At 36.5% G+C, this 19,768-nt stretch overlaps 1 long non-coding RNA gene across 1 annotated transcript in view; it reads left to right on the top strand.

Moving 5' to 3' along the window:
* The window catches only part of LOC113459096 (uncharacterized), a 57,105-nt gene extending 41,927 nt beyond the window's left edge, over positions 1–15,178 (top strand). The window contains exons 7-9 of the long non-coding RNA XR_003379964.2: positions 5,410–5,897; positions 8,344–8,413; positions 9,082–15,178. This is a non-coding gene — a long non-coding RNA (uncharacterized LOC113459096). The remainder of the gene's footprint in view (positions 1–5,409; positions 5,898–8,343; positions 8,414–9,081) is intronic.
* Positions 15,179–19,768: the final 4,590 nt, after the last annotated feature.

The raw sequence follows: 19,768 nt of genomic DNA, 5'->3' as shown, positions 1-19,768 counted from the left end.
GTGCGCAGCTTGTCCCCAACCAGTTTCCAGAACAGTGTTTAACATTGGCCTGTGGAAGTTTCCTCCCATTGAAATTCACAATGAAGTTTACTGCAGGAATGATATCTCTGGTCTGATTGCTTGTCCACTGAAATTAAATCACAGCCCTCTATTCAGTTCATTATGCATGAAATTAAGATAGAATCTAGGAAAGATAATGGAGTTTCAAATGTGTGGAAGAGCTGGGGAGTGGGAACCCAAGGTAGAGAATATTTTGGTGAGGATTTGGGCAAAAAAAAAGTGTGTGCCCATAGAAGCTTTTGGAGTGAGACACAAGGTTTTGTGCCTCATTTCTAAGTTGGCCAGGCATTGCATTCAGGGTGTCGTCATGCTTCAGCTAATAAATCCTTCTGCAAAACAGATGAGAGTTAATTGGGCAGGGTATCTTAGATCAGATAAACCAGGCCTGGGACCTAGGGAGCTCAGCTTATCAGGACAACGGGCTAAAGATAACAGGGAGTAAGGTTTTAAGAGGTTCTAGAAAATAAAGTGAAAATGGAATTAAACACTATCATATAGTCAGGAATTCTAAATAGAAGTATTTCTGACATTAGGCAGTATCTCAGTGTTTAAGTTTGTAATATAACCTTTCTCTTTAGCTCTGGTTGTACAAATACTTATACATATGTCCCTATCTTGGTTTGAGACAATTTTAGAACACTGTGTAACTTTTAAACTAAAAAGCAGATTTATAAGGTATCATATAATTCAGGATGGCAAGTATATGACAACGGACATATGACAAGTATATGACAGATGGAAGCACTGTAAAATCTGCCTTTATCATCATTTCACTTTGCCATGCTGTGGAGCTGCTTGGTTTTATTTCCTCTGCATGGCACAATTAATTTAATTTCCAGGAATCTTCTGCCTACACGTAGTGGTTCCTTTTTAATGAAGCAGAGACACAGAATTTCACTGGAGAGAGACATACATGGCTCTTTACTGAGCAATTTATTTTTGCCCTTAAGTTTTAGGATGGTTGTTGTTAAAAAAGTACATTTCTCCCTTATGTACAAAAACTGCCTTTATAGAAATATACACATGTATGCATTTGTGCAGGAGTAATCAAGGAGCAGTGTACCAATTAATTATTCAAAATATTCTAATTGGCTCTCCCAATAAAGATGGTTAATCTTTGATTAGACTTCCTGCTCATGATTTAGGATAGGGACATATTTCATGATGTATAGGATTAAATCTATATTTAGGTTTGCAAACATTAGCTGTATTTCTAAAATTTTAAATGTGGTCTTAGATCCTTTGAGGAAGAGTTTAGTACAGATAGCCTTCTCAGGTGTCTTTCAAATCTAAATATTGATGAGTGGTGCTCTCAATCATTTCAACATGAATATTCCTAGCCTACAAAAGGTAACGACAGAAATGCCATTCTACATCTAAAGAAAGATGGCAGCTTTGCCAAAATCCACAGGGAGATTTAAAAAATGTTTTTCAAAAATATCAGTACTATATACATATGCTTTTATTACTGTGTGTTTGAATCTTAACACACAGTATTACATATTATTCTATTACAGTCACAGATTTCCACTGTAACTAAGTTATGGATGCATTATTGGAATTTAGTCTGTAATACAGCTTGTGCAGTGCAACATACTCAGGAGCAGTATTCACATTAAATATTGATAATTCTGATATTCAACAGTCAAGTATTCATAGGATGATGTCTCTTATCTGTACAGCAGGTGCTTACTTAATGGCAGGAAAGTGGTGGTCAGTACCAAGTTAAAAGCAATGTCGATTTTTAATTTTCAATCACTTGTCCATTTAGCACCCAACTATTTGGGAGCTGGATTTTTGCCACGATCTCTTGCTTTCTTATCAAAAGGATGCCTTGGGGCTGATAGTGTCTAAAAAAAGAAAGTTTTCTGTCACATATATGTATTAGAAATGTATCTCTATTTCTAATTTTTTCCCTCTCCTTTGGGGCATGTTTGCCATGAGCTCTGAATTCTGTTGTTCCAACTTCAACATTTTCATTACACGTTCTTGTTTGAGTGCCTTCAGGGAGCACGACTGCTTGGGAGATTTATATATTCTAGAGTCTCCTTTCAGCTGCCATCATGTTAGTGGCTACAAGAAAAAGCCTGCTGGGCTGCTGGGTGTAGTGACATTTCAGGTTATTTGGCAATAGTCACCACACTATTCCTGTTTCTTATTCTGGAGCTGCAAAAACCTAATTAATATGAAGAGTTTTCTTATCGTCATCTCACCCCAGAAAGAAGCTTGGGGGTTTTGCTCCAGATACTCATTTTTTTATTTGGACCTATATCCAAAATAGCAGCTTTGGATCCAAGATGGGAACTGTGTTAGAGAGTGAGGGCTGCCAGGGAAAGCGCTGCCTGGGGATTGTAATAACATTTATAGAAAAAAACATTACAATTTCCACATGGTTCCTCCTAACTCCCCTGTTCAGCATGGTGGCACCTCTGTGAGACAGAGAAACCACAGAGTTTTCTTTGCCAGGGTCATTCAGGGAGTGAGAGCTGAAAATGGCCCATAACTCTTGTGAGGCTGGAAGTCAATACCCTCACTATTGCTGGAATGGTGCTGGGAGGATATTGCCTGCTCCTGGGGCACCCACGAGTAGTTAAGGAGACAGAAAGCTCAGGCTCTTGTTTTTACAGCAGGGATGAAATGGCCTCCAAGGCATTGCTAAAAAGATCCTCCTGAAAAGTGCACGTTTCTTAGGATTTATATACGTATTGGCTTATTCAGAACTTTAATTAAAAATTGTGGAAGGTCCTTTAGTTCATTAATTGAAGATGTTTCCCCTGTAAATGGGAGATTAATTTATGCCTGTTTTTAATTGTTGGATGCCACCACAATTGGTGCTGCATAAAAATACATACAGTACATAAAATACGAATTAAAACAAGTGAATAATTATAACCACATCAGCCTAAAGGCAGGAGGCATTTTAATATGGGAGTCTGGTAATGGTGCATGAATTTAGAAGGATTAATTTTTCTGAGACAGTTCAGAAGTATTTAGCCTTTATTCTGCCCTTATTTAAAATGCCTCATATAATACATCTCAGTATTTTACATAATTTAAACTTTCATAAGATATTTTGTTCTCACTCTGTAAGGTTCTTCAACACACTGAAACACTGCTAAGATCTTAAGTCTACAAATCATAATCTTTCCAAACAGATCCTTTGTTCTGAGGCTTTGCATTGGTAATCAGTGGCATCAGTGCCTGTTATACATCAGCTTGCTCATTTAGGGTGGTGCTTCTCTCCTGCAAATAAAAATGCGCTTAGATATAATAAATGTATAATATATATAGTATAGTATATAATATATAATATATAATATATAATATATAATATATAATATATAATATATAATATATAATATATAATATATAATATATAATATATAATATATATATTTAAATAATTTAATCTAATTTTATGTTTATATATCTGTATGTATTATATATGCTTATATATTTATACAATATATGGTTTTTTATATATATATAATATATATATTTTATATCTATCATAGATGCCTGAGTGCATCACAGCAGGTTGTATATTATAAATATATACATATAATATATGTATGTATATATACGTACATATATATACATATAATTATATGTACATACTATATATACATATAATTATATGTATAAATATATACATATAATATATATTATATAGGATATACTATATAGTATATAATATATATTATCATAAACATATAACACATTATATATTAATATATTATATATCAATATAATATACATTATATTATATAGTTAATATACATTTAGATATATAATATAATATAATGTAATGTAATATAATGTAATGTAATATAATGTAATATAGTATAGCATATTGGAAAATAGATTATGTATAATTAATATTTATTTTATTGACATTATATATAGTTATATTATTAATATTTAATATTTTATATTGAACAGATAAAATAGATAATATAATTATATAATAATATAATGTATAATATATACATAGATATATATACATAATATATAGATTATATATAATGTAGTTATATAATAATATAAATGTATTTGACTAGCTATCAGAAGGTTTTAAGAAATTTAGCAATAGAAGCAGATGTGGTGAAATGGAGAAGGTTCCTGAGGCAGAAAAAAAAAAAAAAAGTGAATCCTTACCAACTGTAAAAGTTTCCCAAGAGAGCAGAAGTTTATTACTGCAATAATTTCATTATTAACTCTTTGATAGATACTTTACATATGATTATAACAGAAGATAACCTGGATTCAAACTATTCACAGAGCATGGAAACATTATTTCAGGTTCCTGACTGCATCTGTCAGAATATCCTTTGATCCTCATTTGTAACATATCTTCTGTTTCAGTTCGTGGTTTCTGGGTCTTTCCTCTGCAGAGTCTTTGGACTCCAACTTTGTACTTCAAAATACATGGTAGCTTTGTGATGTGAACAAATATCCACTGAGAACCGATTCTATAAGTTTTATATGAATAGTAAATTAGGTAGAAGGAACTCTTGTATGCTGCACATCCCTCAGCAGGGGAGTTTTCTCTACATTAGAAAGCAAATCACAATCAAAGAGCCTTGCATGGATTTTAGATTTTGACCTTGGGCAAGTTGCTGAGGCCCTCTGTGTTTTAGTTTAAAGCTCAGATTCTTGCATGTGCAAAATGCTAATAATATTCTGTGCATCAAGGTGTACATATTTTCCTCTGTGTAGGAACAAGAATCCTAGAGGTGACTATTTTAATTTTTTAAACTTTTTTTCTTTTTTTTTTTTCCTTTCTCTTGGCCAGTGCTACACACACACTCTCCATATGTATTTCCAATCCCTGTCTGGATGTTTTGCTCCTATCTGCTAGTTTAGTAGAAGAAGTCACTCAGTTTGCAGAACAGAGGTCCTGAGTTTTGCCTCTCTGTTTAAGCAGAACTTTTCTTTAGTTTAAATCTTGGCTGCTGCAGCTTTTGCAGCCGCAGAGCTCACAGCCTGCCTCTCCTTTGGCTGTGAACGTGTCTCTTTCTCCCATGGGAGGAACAGTACACTTTCTTTTCCCCCTGGAAAATTACAGTATGACCTGAGAGGCTCTTTTTTTATAGCAACTTTCTCACTCCTAAACCTATAGCTGAGGATTTCTTGCACAGTTTTGCACCTCTTGTGATATTATGAGGACATTCAGCCACTGAACTACTGCCTGTTTCATGGTCCCCCAGAGTCTCCCACTCCAGGCCCCTGTAGGATTTGTTGACTTTACAAAGTGCTCTTTATCTTTCCTTCAGTCTTCCCTCCCCCTGCCAAGTGTTTCTAATAACAGTTTTTTATTCTTTTTTTTTTTTTCAAATATGATTTTAGGTATAACAAAATTCTTTCTCTGCTGAAAGGATAAAGGCAGAGTTGTTTTCAGGCTCTGCTCGTCTGGCACCACCAGTCTGAGAGCCTGGCCAGCCTTCTGCCAATGACCCCAAGACTTGAAGGAGCTCAAAGAGAAGCACCTAAAAGGAGAACAGAAATCTGCTATTCTTGACATCTCTGTCAGCAAGCAGCAGAGGCACACAGCTGTTTCTTACCAGGATGTGGAGGAGAAGGCAAGTAGTTTGGGCATGATAAAACGATGAGATCGCAAAGCTGCTCAGCAGCTCCTGAGGAGAGCCATGTGGCTGATGAAAGACCTTATCCTTTTCAGATTTTGTCTCAGAGCATTCACAGGAATAGGAATGTTTCATCCCTCCCCCAAGAGATGATGCTGGTTGCCTGAAGAGCCCACTGGTTATGAATTCCAAGTTTGGCAGAGGTCAGAAGTTGTCTCTGAATATCCTCTTTCCACCATTGAAGGAGGAAAGGTAACTGCTCTATATTTGGTTTCTTTTGCTAAAGTTCTTACCTTTTCCTAAATTTAAAGCAACCTGGGAGAAGGGAGAGGTTTTTTTTATTTGTTTATAAAGTTATGTGTAGGGTTACTGACGAATCCTTGTTAAAGAAGTGCATCCTTTTTCTTCCTTGTCTGGACAGGCTTCCTGGAATTTCTGGGTTTGCATCTTGAGCTTCCCCCCTGGATTTTAATCTTTCCAAATATTATTCTATGGTTTGGGGACAGTTTTTAACATTTGTCATGGACTTGTCTCAGCTGTGTCCATGCATGAGGGAGCTAATCCTCAGTTTTTCTGGAGAGCCTATCCCAGCTAAGAAGATAAGTTTTGTCTGGGATCAAGAGTTCAGACTACAGCTGTACAGAGGAGCTGATTGGTGGCATCATGCCTTCTCTCAAAGCTTGTTTTATGTAGTCATGGCTTTCCTTATCAGCTCCTTTTAATTCCTCTGATTCTCAGCACTGTTGCCTTTATGTTGACTTTTCAGATAGTTCTTTTAGGTTGTTTCTGAATCCAGGGATGGATTCTAATTTGAGCAAAACAACTTCTTTTTTCTTTTTGTATTTGCTCTAGGTCTCTGAAACACAATTTTTATTGAAGGAAAAAATAAGGGAAAAAATAAATTATATGACATTGTGCTCTCCTTTGATGTCCTAAAACCAGTGGGTGATGAACAGATACATTTGCTTGTATTGTATTTTATTTATATTGTATTTATTTTTTATTTATTAATATTACATTTGTTATATTGTATTTTTATCGTGTTTTATTTCTTTCTATTCTTTCAGTAGGCAGTGCATACTGATATGATTTAAAAAGCAGAAAAATAGAAAAATACACATTATCCCATGAAATAATACTGTTTTGCATCTAGGAGAAGTTGGCTTAGCTGTTTGTAGTTTCCTGACTAAATACAGGTCTTATGCTTTTTGTATTGAATGGAAAATTTATTTTAATTATTCTACCTTAGCTTGGGTTGTCAGTTTAAATTGACCTGCTGGGTACTATCAACTGGTGTTGGCATCTGTATTCATGCTTGAAGATGTCCATATTCATTACTGGACTTTTTTTAGCTTAACAAAGCTTGGAATTAAATGCAGCCCACAAAGTGAGCATTTATCATTCTGTGATGCACTGAGAGCTGGTGCTGCTAAAGGAAAGGATTGTTTCAGGCATTAAGTGTCCAGTCTGATTATGAAACTCCAACCAATCCTGGTGGAACCACTGCAAGAACAACACCATTGCCATCTGTGTCCTCGTCAGAGGCTTCAGAGCTGGGTGTTTAGCATTTCAAAAATCCTACAGATGTTGATGCTGCATTATTCATTTAGTTAGAAACTGCCACAGCTGTGTGCTTTCCTGTGAATTCTTTCAAGCAATCTGGCAGCAGACCCTAGTTTGAGCAGGGCAGGGCACAGACTCCACTTTTTGATGGGCATGACTCTGGTACACGTGATTTTTGTGCCTAGCTGGCAAACTTGCAACCTCTGAAGAAGCAAAATGGAATAATGTGAAATTACTAGTGGAACTATTGTGAAATTCTTCACAATGATTATGAAATTATTGAATTTTGTGCTAGTGAAATCATTCAGCAGTTTCAGTTTCCCAATGTCAATGTAATGGCTTGGAAATGAACATGCCTTGTGTACACCTGAATGTTCCTGTGGTACTGAAATTATTTTAGTATCAAATCAAGACATCAGCCTGTCCATTGAAAGACTGATGGGGGGGAAAGAGTGAAGGATCAGCTCCAAGAGAAATAGTGGTGGGAAAGGATTGGAGGAAAACAATAGGACAAAAAAGAAGCAAAGAAGATGGAAGAAATGTAAAAGGATGTGAAATGCACCATATGTTGATAAATGAGGCACATTAAAGAACAAAAAGGAACAAATATTAAGTTATAAGGAAGAAATGAAAAACACAAAAAGGTTCATGACAAATAGTTTGTGAAATGTGAGACATCTGCATTGTAAAGGAATCAGATTAAAAATCATAATTTCTAAAATGTTTCTAGTGAGTAACTGGTTAAAAATACTCTGCTTTTCCTGTGAGAGCAAAGCAGGAAAAAAAGGAGATTGGAATCCCAACTGCCAAATATCCACTGAATAAGATTCTTCCCCAGGAATCAGTACAAAGCTCTGTTTGTTTATTTCTACTCTGAGAATCTGATATTAGAATTCATTCAATTGCTTGAAAGCAAATTTTTTTATAACTTGTGACTGGAACGCTAAATCCCAAGAAGCTCTGCAAACTTTACCGAAAATAGTTTAAATATATTATAATCATAACAAAAGTGAAAGGTGAACTTAACTCAATGATGTCTCCCAGAAAGGGGGTTGGTGCTTTGTGAATTTTTAGGGAGTCTGCTTATGGTGGTTTTCTTATGGGTTTGGTTTTTTTTTTTTTTGTTTTTCACTAGTTAATCTCAGTTATGGAAAATAAGAAATGCACACATGAACAGTGTATGATTCTCTATTCCAAGAAAAAAGGTAATGGGAAAGACCTATCATTCCTTCTGCCTTCTGTGTTCTCCCTTTCCCTTCCTTCCCTTTTCCCTTTTCCCTTCCCCTTCCCCCTTCCTTTCTTCCTCTCTCTCTTTCTTTCTCTTTCTCTCTCTCTTTCTCTCTTTCTCTCTTTCTTTCTCTTTCTTTCTCTCTCTCTTTCTCTCTCTCTTTCTCTTTCTCTTTCTCTTTCTCTTTCTCTTTCTCTTTCTCTCTTTCTCTTTCTCTCTTTCTCTTTCTCTTTCTCTTTCTCTTTCTCTTTCTCTTTCTTTCTCTTTCTCTCTTTCTCTTTCTCTCTTTCTCTCTTTCTCTCTTTCTCTCTTTCTCTCTTTCCCTCTCTCTCTCTCTTTCTCTCTTTCCCTCTTTCCCTCTTTCCCTCTTTCTCTCTCTTTCTCTCTCTCTTTCTCCTTCCTTCCTTCCTTCCACCCCTTCCTTCCGCCACTTCCTTCCTTTCATCATTTATGAGTTTAATTGGGTTACAGCAATCTGAAATATGTGCAAAATGCAGTCAAAGACTAAAAATAGCCACCTGTCCCACTGCCCATCTAAACCAACTGTCTCAATTTAGAAAACACTTAACAGTGTCAACATGGCAAAGTAGTAGGTAGTGGCATTTCCTCACATCTCCTTTGTTCTTATTGTTCTCCTTTTCTTAGGGAAAGACTGGTTTTCTGGAATATTCCAGACTGACCTTTTTCCCAGGTCAGAGGAAATGAATTTGTCACTGGACAAGGCATATTTTTTTGTTCAGCTCCCACACAGCAGCTGGAGCCGTTTGAGAGGCAAGGGTGAGGTTGTGTGTGGGTTTAAATTTCCCTCACTCCGAGTGAATGCCTCTGCCTTTCTCATTCCTCTTCTGAAGAGGTGAAGCCCCCTGGGCACTCAGTGCCCATGAATCCTGGTCCCAGTGCTCTGCAGGGGAAGCTCAGTGCCATCACCCTACACTGGTGTGCAAATCCTCTAGTCTGACTGCACTGGACAATTTAAATAACACTCTGTCATCACACTGTTCTTCGTCTCTCTCATTTTCCTGTGGGGCTGGTTTAATAAAGCTCCCACCTGTCAGGTGAAATCTATTTCACTTTTCAGTGTCTTGCTTATCAAGAGAAAAAATTGCCATCTTTTGGGAGAAGTGTAATGAAACACCTGTTCAGGTGCCCAGTAACAGCCGGGCCAGGTAAGGTTTGGTTTGCATGAAGGACTGGAGGGAGCACAGTCAGTCAATAGTGAAATAGGACAACTTTATAAAATCAGCAGGGTTTTCACCTTGAACTCCCTGTCCTATTTGGATTACTCACATGGAGGAGTGACTGGAAGTATTTGTAGCATTCTCTATTATTGCAGAGGCAGATAGAAGTTTTTGATTATATTTCTCTAAATAATTTGTAAGGAAAAACATGGAAGAGTAACCCAAGTACTCATCTACACACTCAAATTAAGGATGGCTGTTCAAACATGTAGGAGGAACCTTACACAACCAAGTTTTCTAAATAAAATGCAAAGAAAGTATTTTAAATAAAAATTTATAGCTAAAGTTCTTGTCCTGGAAAAGGAGACTGTAGTTTTTCTGTATTTTATGAGTAATTTAACTATGTAGTAAAATAGTACTACTACTAACTATGTAGTCTTATGACATCAAATTTAAATATTCTCCATTCATTCAGAAGATATGCTCATAAGTCACTGCCAATGTTATTAATCTACAGAATTTAAGATCTGCTTTCTGATACTTTATCTGAAAACCAATGTGAAAATGAAAGTATGAAATTTGATAATGATGTGTAACATCTTTCCCTGCTGCCTTGCTAAAACCAAATTTTTCTTCCTTCCTCTGTTTTTTAAGCAATATTTCTACCCTGATTTTTAATGTTTCCCCTCAATCCTCCACCATCCATGATTCTTTGATGAAGTCTAATTTTGCCAGCATTTTGAGCAGTAATTTTTGCTGAGTTTTATTAACCAGAAGTGTTCTTTGATCTTTTCTTTACATGTCCATACTTCTCAACATCAAACAGCAAAAAAAATCCTGGAAGCACTAGCAGTTAAAAGAAAAAAAAATAGTTTTAAACAATCATTAAAATTCATGGGACAAGTTCAGTTTTTGCTCGTGACATTATGAGAAATCAGAAGTTTCAGAGCCTAAAGACAGCTGAGGTAGGGTAGGAGGGAGTATCAGTGATACCTATTGTGGTTATTGGGAGACAGGGAAAAGCATCACATGCTACATAAACAAGAATCCCCTGGAAAAAAATGGTGAAACAAAACTGAAGAGAGGTCTGTAGGAAATTAGAGCATCTCCACCCATTCTGATCCTTACTCTACCAAAGTCTGTTTTTTAATAAAGATAATGAGAAAGGACACAGCTGAATAAAAGTTTTTGCGTGGGGATCTAGCCACATAAATGCAAATAATAAATAAAAAGTTGCATTCAAGTTGTCCCATCTCACTCAGTTTTATATATTTTCAAACTATTACTTTGTCAAAACCTCCGTTGCTTCTCTGTGAATTATACTAACTGGAAAGTTGAAGGTGGCAACTGTGAGGGGAAAAAAGGCATTTTTAACTTTCTGGGAGCATTATTAATTTAACATTGGTGACTAGATGGCATGAGCACTGTGCTGGATTTTCTGCAGAAGGCTGGTTCCTTCTCTAAAATAATTTGTCTCAGTCATATTTCTGCCTCTGTTAGGAGTGCTCTGTGCACAACTTCTCATCTCTGCATGACTAGCAGAATGTTTCAAAAGCAGCTTTGAGGGAAGCAAAAGAGGTCTTCATTTCCCTCCCTGCCCCTTGTTTAGAAAGAGATCACTTTTACACTTAAATTCTGCCCTGCTTTGAGATTTTATGTGTAAAAGTGGGCTGATTCCTCTATGGAGGCCATGCAGCACCTGTCTATATGCAACATTTTTAGGAGCAGCTATGAATTCTTCAGCTTACTCAGGTGAGTTTGTCCCTCCTTCTTTCACTGTTCCCTAAGCCTGTGAGGGAATTTCCATGCATTAAGAAAAGTGAGGTCACAGAATCATGGAATGGTTTGGGTTGAAAGAGACATTTACAGGTTTTTCTGGTCCAAAATATTCTACCATGGGCACCTTCCATTGGACCTGGTTGCTCTAAGCTCCATCCAACCTGGCCTTGGATGTTTCCAGGGAAGGGACACCCACCACCTCTTTGGGCAGCCTGCTCCAGTGTTTCACCACCCTTATCATAACAAAATATCTTTCCTATACCTTTGGGATTTCAAATGATGGTCTTGAAAATAAATTTTGGGTTTGTGTATAGCTTTTGGGGCTTCTGCCTGCCTTAATACCTTCCCTCATTCTCTCTCTATTGCTGAAAGTGGGAGAATATTCCCTTTCAGTTTTCATTTTCCTCGAGCATATATGCTGTTACAGATGACCAAAACATTCTGGGAATGAAAAAAAATATTACAAAACATTCTGGGAATGTTTTGGTCATCTGTAATTTTTTTTGAAATTTTTTTCCCAGTGTATTAAAAAGTAAATCTACGAATACTAAGTGAAATTTCTTGAGCTCTGTAATGTTTAGTTTACAAAATTCAAATTATGCACATGATTTCCTTTTTTTAGGATTATGAAGTAAAGAAAAATTATAAAGAAATGCATTATTATATAAAAAAAAAAAAAAGTTGCCATAGGTGAGAAAAACTTCATGCTAATAACACTGGTCCCCATGTCAGACAACACATGGTTGTTCCTACAGTCAGTGCTTCAGAATCTTTGTGGCTGCACATCCCCAGCATCCCATTAGGTTTTTTCATGCATGATGGATTCTTTACTTGGAGAAAACATCCCTGCTTTGATGTGTCAGATGTTATTTTCTTCCCCAATTGTTTTTAAAATCGTCGTATCTTCTTAGCTCAAATACTGACTTTAAACATTTTTTTTCCTTAACTTCATGCAAGTTGCAGTAGAGAGAAGAATTTTCTGTTAATGGACCAGACCTATGACCTCCTAAGGCATGAGAAGTAAATTAAAATGCAGCTAATGACTTCGTTATCATGTGTGTGAGCAGGTCAACATGAAAAATAGCAAGGATGGTAAAATAGATGGCAAGGTAGGGAGAGGAATATTTATACAGCTTTTTCTCAAACTCTGAAAGATGTTTTCTTAATTCTAGACTCTGACAAAGAACCTGTGTGGAAGTTTACCTCAGAAAAAGTCATCATTTTCTATTTGAAGTATGTGGGCACAGAGACCTTGCCATCACTAAATTTCTCCAAGATTTTTGTTTTAAAATTAAAAAAAATTACATCAGTGAAATATTCAACCCAGAATCTCCTTGCTGTAGTTTCACTCCATAATAAACGTGGCTTTAATAAAGATAGTAAAGCTTTTGTAGTTCCATAAAAGTTCAACTATAAATTAGTGTTAAATGGAATGCTGAAGTTTGAGCAGGTTATATCCTTTGAACTTAATGGCCCAGATCCTTGGCTGCTGGTAAGAAACACACAAGGCAACTCAGGTGAAGGGCATCCAAGGGTGTATTTCAGCATTTCTTACCAAACTGCTTCTCCATATAGGACAGGGAGCTTAGAAAAATCTAAAATCTGGCTGCTGCTAATTGCAGTTGCAACCATTGCAGCTGAAAGGTGGATGGTAGACTTCATGGGTTTTTCTGCCTTTATTTTAACATGATTGCACCTCTTTTTGGGAGTAACTTCAAAAATTACTGCTAGGAGATACCCATGATCTCCAGAAATCATGAAGCTATTTAACACCCATGCTATTCTGGCTATTTCGTACTATTGAGTGATTTTTTTTTTTAATTTTATGCTGCTTCTAAAACTGTCTTGCATGAGTTTTCACAGGTAGTCAGCTTCAGATCATCTTTATGGCAGCACGAGGTTGTGAATGATTGGATCACACAGCTTTTTAGAGGAGCAGCACATCATGAGACCCTGATCATTACCAGAATTACATAAAAGGAAATCAATTTTTAGCTTCCCCACTTATTTTCATTTATTTTCTCATATAGCCTATGTTTAATGCGCCAATGGTAGGCTTTGTTACTAACTTAAAAAAAAATAAAAGTTAATTAGAACACTACTGCTGTGTTATACCACATCAAAAAATGTATCCCCTAACTCCCACTTCTTCCCACTTTTCCATCTCCTGAGTGGTTTGGTGGTTGATTTGTTCAAAAAGGAGCTCACAGGAGCCAGCAAAATTGCATGCATGTGGTATTTCACAGGTGGATGCCCTAAAGTCAGAACTATTTCCATTCCTCTTAATGCAATTTGCTGTAAGCCTGCAGTTATCAGCATTTGTAAAATTCACCTTTTCCAGACCAAAAAAATCCCATCTACCTATGCTGGTAAATGTATATTTAGTTGCTAATGACAACTCAATTCTCACCTTTTGCTTTCAAAATCTGGGAGAGCAAATGGCTCTGTTAAACCCTCAGTCTGGACTATTTCTTTGAACATTTTGCCTGGATATCTTTGTGGTGGGCGGGAGGTGGATGGGGCCAGAGGGCTGGAAACCTGTGTAGTATTTTTCTTGTAAAAAACACAGGTTTTATGAAGGGACTTTTCCACCTGGAAATATCCATGTGCCCTTTAATTCCACCTGAAGTATAGGTTGATTGCATCAGTATTACCAAATACTTGGTTCTTACAATGCTGAAAACAGGTACTCCCCCTGAAATTTTTACCAATGCTTCTCTGAGGGCTCAATCCCCTCACTCTGCACAAGCCTTATTATTTTCCTAGCCTTGATGCTAAATTAGACTGCAAAAGAACTGCAGCACTTGGGAGAGTCCAGTTCAATGAAGCTGAAACTCTTTTTCCTGTAAGTGTTACAAACATGGGATGCTTGCTCCACTTGCTTTGAGGTCTGTGCTCAGGCTCCTCCTAGCCCTGTCTCCTGTGTGTGACTGCTGACTAGGTTGGGAAAAGAGAGCAACAGCTGCTTTTTCAGGGTTTTAATACATCAGTCTTTATGTGAAATCCAAATTTCAGCAGGTAAAACTCAGTGCAGCGAAGCCTTGGTGTCCTGGGACAGGCGTAAAGGCTTCAGGAAATAACTCCTTGTGCACCTTGAGTGACAAAGCATAACCAGTGCCTCAAGACTTGTGGGCTGAAATGAGACCTCTGGGTAGATGTTAGACCTTCCCCAACAACTAATTATTGCCATTAATCAAATTATGGCCAGTTGTCACATTCACAATCTCTGGAAGAATCCCTTCGCCCAGGATTTTTCTCCTGGGAAGCTGAGAAGCCTCAGAGAAAAAAGAAAACAATGATTATCTCATTTGCTTCTCCTGTGTTGTGCTGTTGTGCTCATGTGGAATGTGTTTGGAGATTGTTTACCCACAGGTGATTGTTCCATTGGATTCTGCTGTGAGTTGTTTTCACTCTTTGGCCAATTGGGGCCAAGATGTGCTGGGACTCTGGAGAGAGTCAGGAGTTTTCATTGTTATCTTTTTAGCCTTCTGTAAGTATCCTTTCTGTATTCTTTAGTATAGTATAATATTCTTTAATGTAATATAGTATCATAAAACAATAAATAAGACTTCTGAGAACATGGAGTCAGATTCATCATTCTTTCCTTTCATGGGGCACCTGGCAAATACAATAGCCAACCAAGCAATCAAATTATTATCAATATGACTGCTTGAAACATGGCATTTTTAAAGCAGTACATGGAAATTTGAAGTGTGTTCCCCAAAGGAGAGATACTGCCATCTGTGTAGGTTCAAACACCTTGCTGAATCCCAGAGTCAGAAGCAGATTTTAAGGAGATAGATTTCACACTCTCTCTTTTCATTCACAATCAAAGTTCCCATTCAGCATCATATCCTCTGGCTATTGATTTTCTTTTTTGATCTGCTTAGCTGATGGAATTAAGGCTGTGTTACGTAAATAGGACAGACAACAAACTTTAACCTTCTGGAACTTGGCTGCACCTTTTTCATAGATAAATAAAAGGAGAGGTTTTGATAAGGCTGAAATAACACCTAAATAAAAGCAGTGGTTTATTTACTAACAGAGCAAGTAGTGCTACAGGCATCATTGAATGTTTTACATGGAGAGTGATTCTGGTGGTTATGTGAATTTTAATATCCTTCATGGACTGTTGAAAACTGCTAAATGTTTTTCAAGTTGGAGATCAAATTGTTTTATGCAGATTATAACAATCATTTGAATATTCTTGCAGGCAAAGTTATACATACTGTCATCTTCCAAATATTTGCATTTTAATTTTTATTTTGATTGATGGAAGGATGAGAGATTAGAGAATTGTTTTTGCTCAATGACATAGTCTTTCAAAGCTAATATCTGGATATTAAATGGCTTATCACTCATTTTTGTATTCTTAGTATCCTAAACAGCTACTGAAGCTTTCTAGAACCACTGCATGCATCATAGAGATATTTAGCATTTTAAAGCTAGTGGCTCTGTAAATGAATGATATTATAATTTGCAACTTTCCCTATTCAGTTTTAAAATACTTTCAGAATTTCTTTAAAGGCTAGCTCACCCAGCTTGATAAAACTTTTCTGTTGAGACCAGTGGATGTAGGATCCAGCCATTAAATGTCTATCTACTAGAGGTAATTCAAATACAGTATCCCATTAGTATTAGTTATTGATGAGCCAAAAATATTTTTCCTCTTACTTTCTCCCTCATGCCTCTCAATCCATGTGTGTCATTAAACCAAAGAGTCTTATATACAAGGAAAAATCAAATATATAATAAATGGGGCTAGGGGGCAGGGGGATGTGTTATATGTATTATTAAATTTTGTATCCTGTCTTTTACCCTAAAAATTAATAATTTTGCTCTTGCCCTAATTCAAATTTTCTGTGGCTTATGAAAATAGACAGTTATAAATACTGAGTCTTTTGAATCATTAGTAAGTTTGGGTTTAGTGCCTGTCAATCTAGTTAAAAGACTAATGTCAAATTGTCTTCTTTTTTTGTGCTATTCTTGTTTTCCATAAATTGACACAAAACAATTTATTCAGTCTTTCTTCCAGTAATTGATTATGCAGATATTATTTATCGTGCTCTGCAAGCACATCTTTGCATAAATTGGATGTGCTTTATCACTCTGAGTTACATTGTATTTACAAATGCCCTATTTTCTGCTCATCATTGACGACTTTATTCCATGGTAAACTCATCTTCATTAGAAGGGCTTAAGCACTACTGTTCATTTATTAGCAAGGGAATTTGCTGAAAATCCCCACCATGTTTTCTATCTTTAGCAAATTATTTTCCCAACAAATACGCTTTCAAATCCTACATCTGTTTTTCTCCATGAAAATACAGTAAATAGGAAGAATGATTTTCTCTTAGCACCTCACCCTCAAGGTATTTTTTTTTTAGCTGCTATTAAAGTTTACAAGTGATTTCAGTTTTACTGTTTAACTAAAGGAGACAATGAAACTAAAGAGGTGCAGCATCCCTGGTATTTTCTAGAGTGTTAATGGGTGTGTTGAGGTCATCCCAGTTAAGAATGATAAGTTTCCAGACTAGCAATTTACTTGGTTAAAGAAAGGGTTGTCTGGGTCTCTTTCCTAGTCATGAATATTGCCCACACATGTTTCAGAATTTGACTGAGTCCAGGGAATTTATTCACAAGTATGATTCATTTTCAGGTACAGAAAAACCTTTTCTCTTCATAGCTTTTTTCCTTCCTAGTTAAGAAAGTATTTTGTCATTGCTCCAGTGAGATGTAATTACAGTAATTCATCTGCAGTCGAAAAAATTTCAGGCTTGAAAATCTCCTCTGTGATTGCACAGGCATAAATGTTATGTTAAAACATGAAAACTAACATTAGTGTAAATAAAAGCTCAGTGTCCTGTGGTGTACGAGGCATTGCCCACTTCCACGTGAATTAGCAGTACTCTGACAGGTTAGCAAAAAGAGAAATAAAAGGAAGGTTTACTGCCTTATAAGTTTTTGATTTTCTTTATTATTTTCTATGATTTTTCTTTGAGAATAAGAACCAGTGTCTGATGAGTGTCTAAAGGAAATAGGCATTACTCTGCAGCAAGCACTTATGTGTCTTATCTACCTTGAAATAATGAGGTTGGAGCTATGGTGTCTCCTCTGAAATTTTCTGCATTCAATTGAGTCACCTCTTTGTTTGCTGGTTTGTGAAGTTACCTTTGGGGGTTTAATTCCACATCTGCATTGAGCAGAGAATTATTTAAACATCTTTACAGGCCCCTATACTCACCTGGACAATCTTGCTTGTGTATGTGTACAACTGCTGGTTAATACTGGCTTTAAATTGAAGCAGGTTTCAAAAACCCACCATCATTTTGAAATCCTCTTTTCAAGGAGAAAAAGCCTCCAGAAACCAAACAAGCAAACAGTTATAGGTCACCTTTAAAATTGCAGGGAGAATTTCAGAAAGTGTCTGTTATTTATACAGCTTTTTTGGTTTCCTCAATGTCACATAGGATGGTTACACCCATGCTTCTCTCACATATGAATAATAGAATGGTGGGTGCTCAGCTTCTCCTCTTGCAGGGCCCTGATAAGGTTTTACTGGCACATTCCCCCTCCTACCCCTTGCCATTTAAATTAGCTTCCCACTCCATAGAAAAAATATACCTTGTGTGATATGAATATGGAACCTGTGTAGTTAAATTTTTATTTCTACAAGCAATGACTGCTTGCTTCAGCGTTCACAGAAAGAGATTCTAAAAGAGGCCCAAGCCTAGCTGGAATGAATTAAGATTTGAATTTCAACAGGCATTCATTGAAAGGCTTTTTCTTTAAAGCCATTGAGTTCTTCTGATGGCAAAGGATTCACCTAGCTCCTGATTTTAAAGGACTGTCTGGACTTTATTGCTAATTGTAAGTCACTGTGCAGGCTCACCAGTACAAGGAAAAATCAAGTCCCTACCCATAGATCTTCTCTTTGTATCCCCTTCCTCGGGGCTTGCTTTATGTCCAAACCCACAAACTCTAAACCAGAACAAATCAGCTCAAATTGCTCAGTAATAATCACCTGAGGCCCTGCCAGTCTCAGCCAGCTGGGAGGTGACAGCAAACAACCTCATCTCATGAAATTTTCTTTTGTCCCAGCCTTGTCAGTGCTTTCATGGCTCCATCAGAAACACCATCACCAGCCCAAAAACCTCTAAGGTGCCAAACTGGATTTGGCCAATGACTGTCTCCTCTGCTCTTTTGTGGGGGTTTCTAATTGATGCTGATTTACCACATCTTCATACAGGTAACTCACATTCCCCACAAAAATGAGATTGCTTTAAAAAGAATCAATGCTTCAAAGAAAGAGCCTTTCGTAACTTGAAACTGTGAGGACTAATGCTGAAGGGAATTCAGGGAATTTCTGGGAAATAAGGACACCTGCATTAATTTGGAGTAGTTTTGCCTTGATTAATTTACAGAGATAGTGGTTTTTAATTGCAAGAAGTTTTTGGTTTTGAATTGCCAGAAGTTTTTGCTTTTGTTGTTAAGGCTCTCCAGTATATCATTTAATATCATCTGTGTGCATCTTATGAAGCTAAAATTTTCTAGGAGGAAAATTAACTTAAGACAAGATACAAAAGAAGATGATGTAAATAAATGTGTTTACATATATAAATACATTTATTTATAGATGTGAAACTTTCAGGATACGCAGAATATTCACATGCAAGCACATGTGTAGACATGTAAATCATTAATGGTGCATTTTTCACTGATCCACAGGGGAGCTTTTTCTTTTCCTGAAGCTCTCCTTTTTTCCTAGAAAGGTAAATGTTCTGCAGTGTTTTAAGAACACTTGAAGGATCGCATGAGTTGTTCTGGAAAAGAGAGCTATCGTGTCTGTCAGATGGCAATTTATAGCCTTCACAAACCAAATTGATTTGGCTTTTATTTGCCTCTGTAGCAGCTGAGCAAATATTCCTTGTACTTCTATAGCTGGTAGTCTAATTTCTTCCAGCAGACCAGATCCAGCAGGTCAGTGCAAAGCATTGTTTGTGACAGTGTGCTATGAGTATATTGCAAGTAAAAGCCAATAGTTTTTCCTTAAAATAGCTGTGAAGGATTTGGGGATGCTCTACTGCCAGTACAGCTTGTAAAACCTGACACCATTCTGCTTAGCAGCAGTTTAATTGTTACCTGTAAGGTAATTTTAAGAGGTAACAAAATACAGACTAAAAAGCTCCTCTTAAATAAAAACCCTCTGAAAAATTAAGCTCTAAGGAAAGATTAATGTCAGACAGAAAATTTAAAGCTGAATAAAAACCATTAAGGCAATGAATAAAATTAAGCTGTACTTGAAAATTGATTAAGTCTTGCTAAGTAGCCAAAAGGGAGCTACCAAAGGATCCCTACTGCCATAAACTATTAAC

This window comes from Zonotrichia albicollis, chromosome 5, assembly GCF_047830755.1.
Source record: "Zonotrichia albicollis isolate bZonAlb1 chromosome 5, bZonAlb1.hap1, whole genome shotgun sequence".
NCBI lineage: Eukaryota > Metazoa > Chordata > Aves > Passeriformes > Passerellidae > Zonotrichia > Zonotrichia albicollis.
Note: the sequence above shows the minus strand (reverse complement) of the source record. Positions and strands in the feature narration are given on the sequence as shown.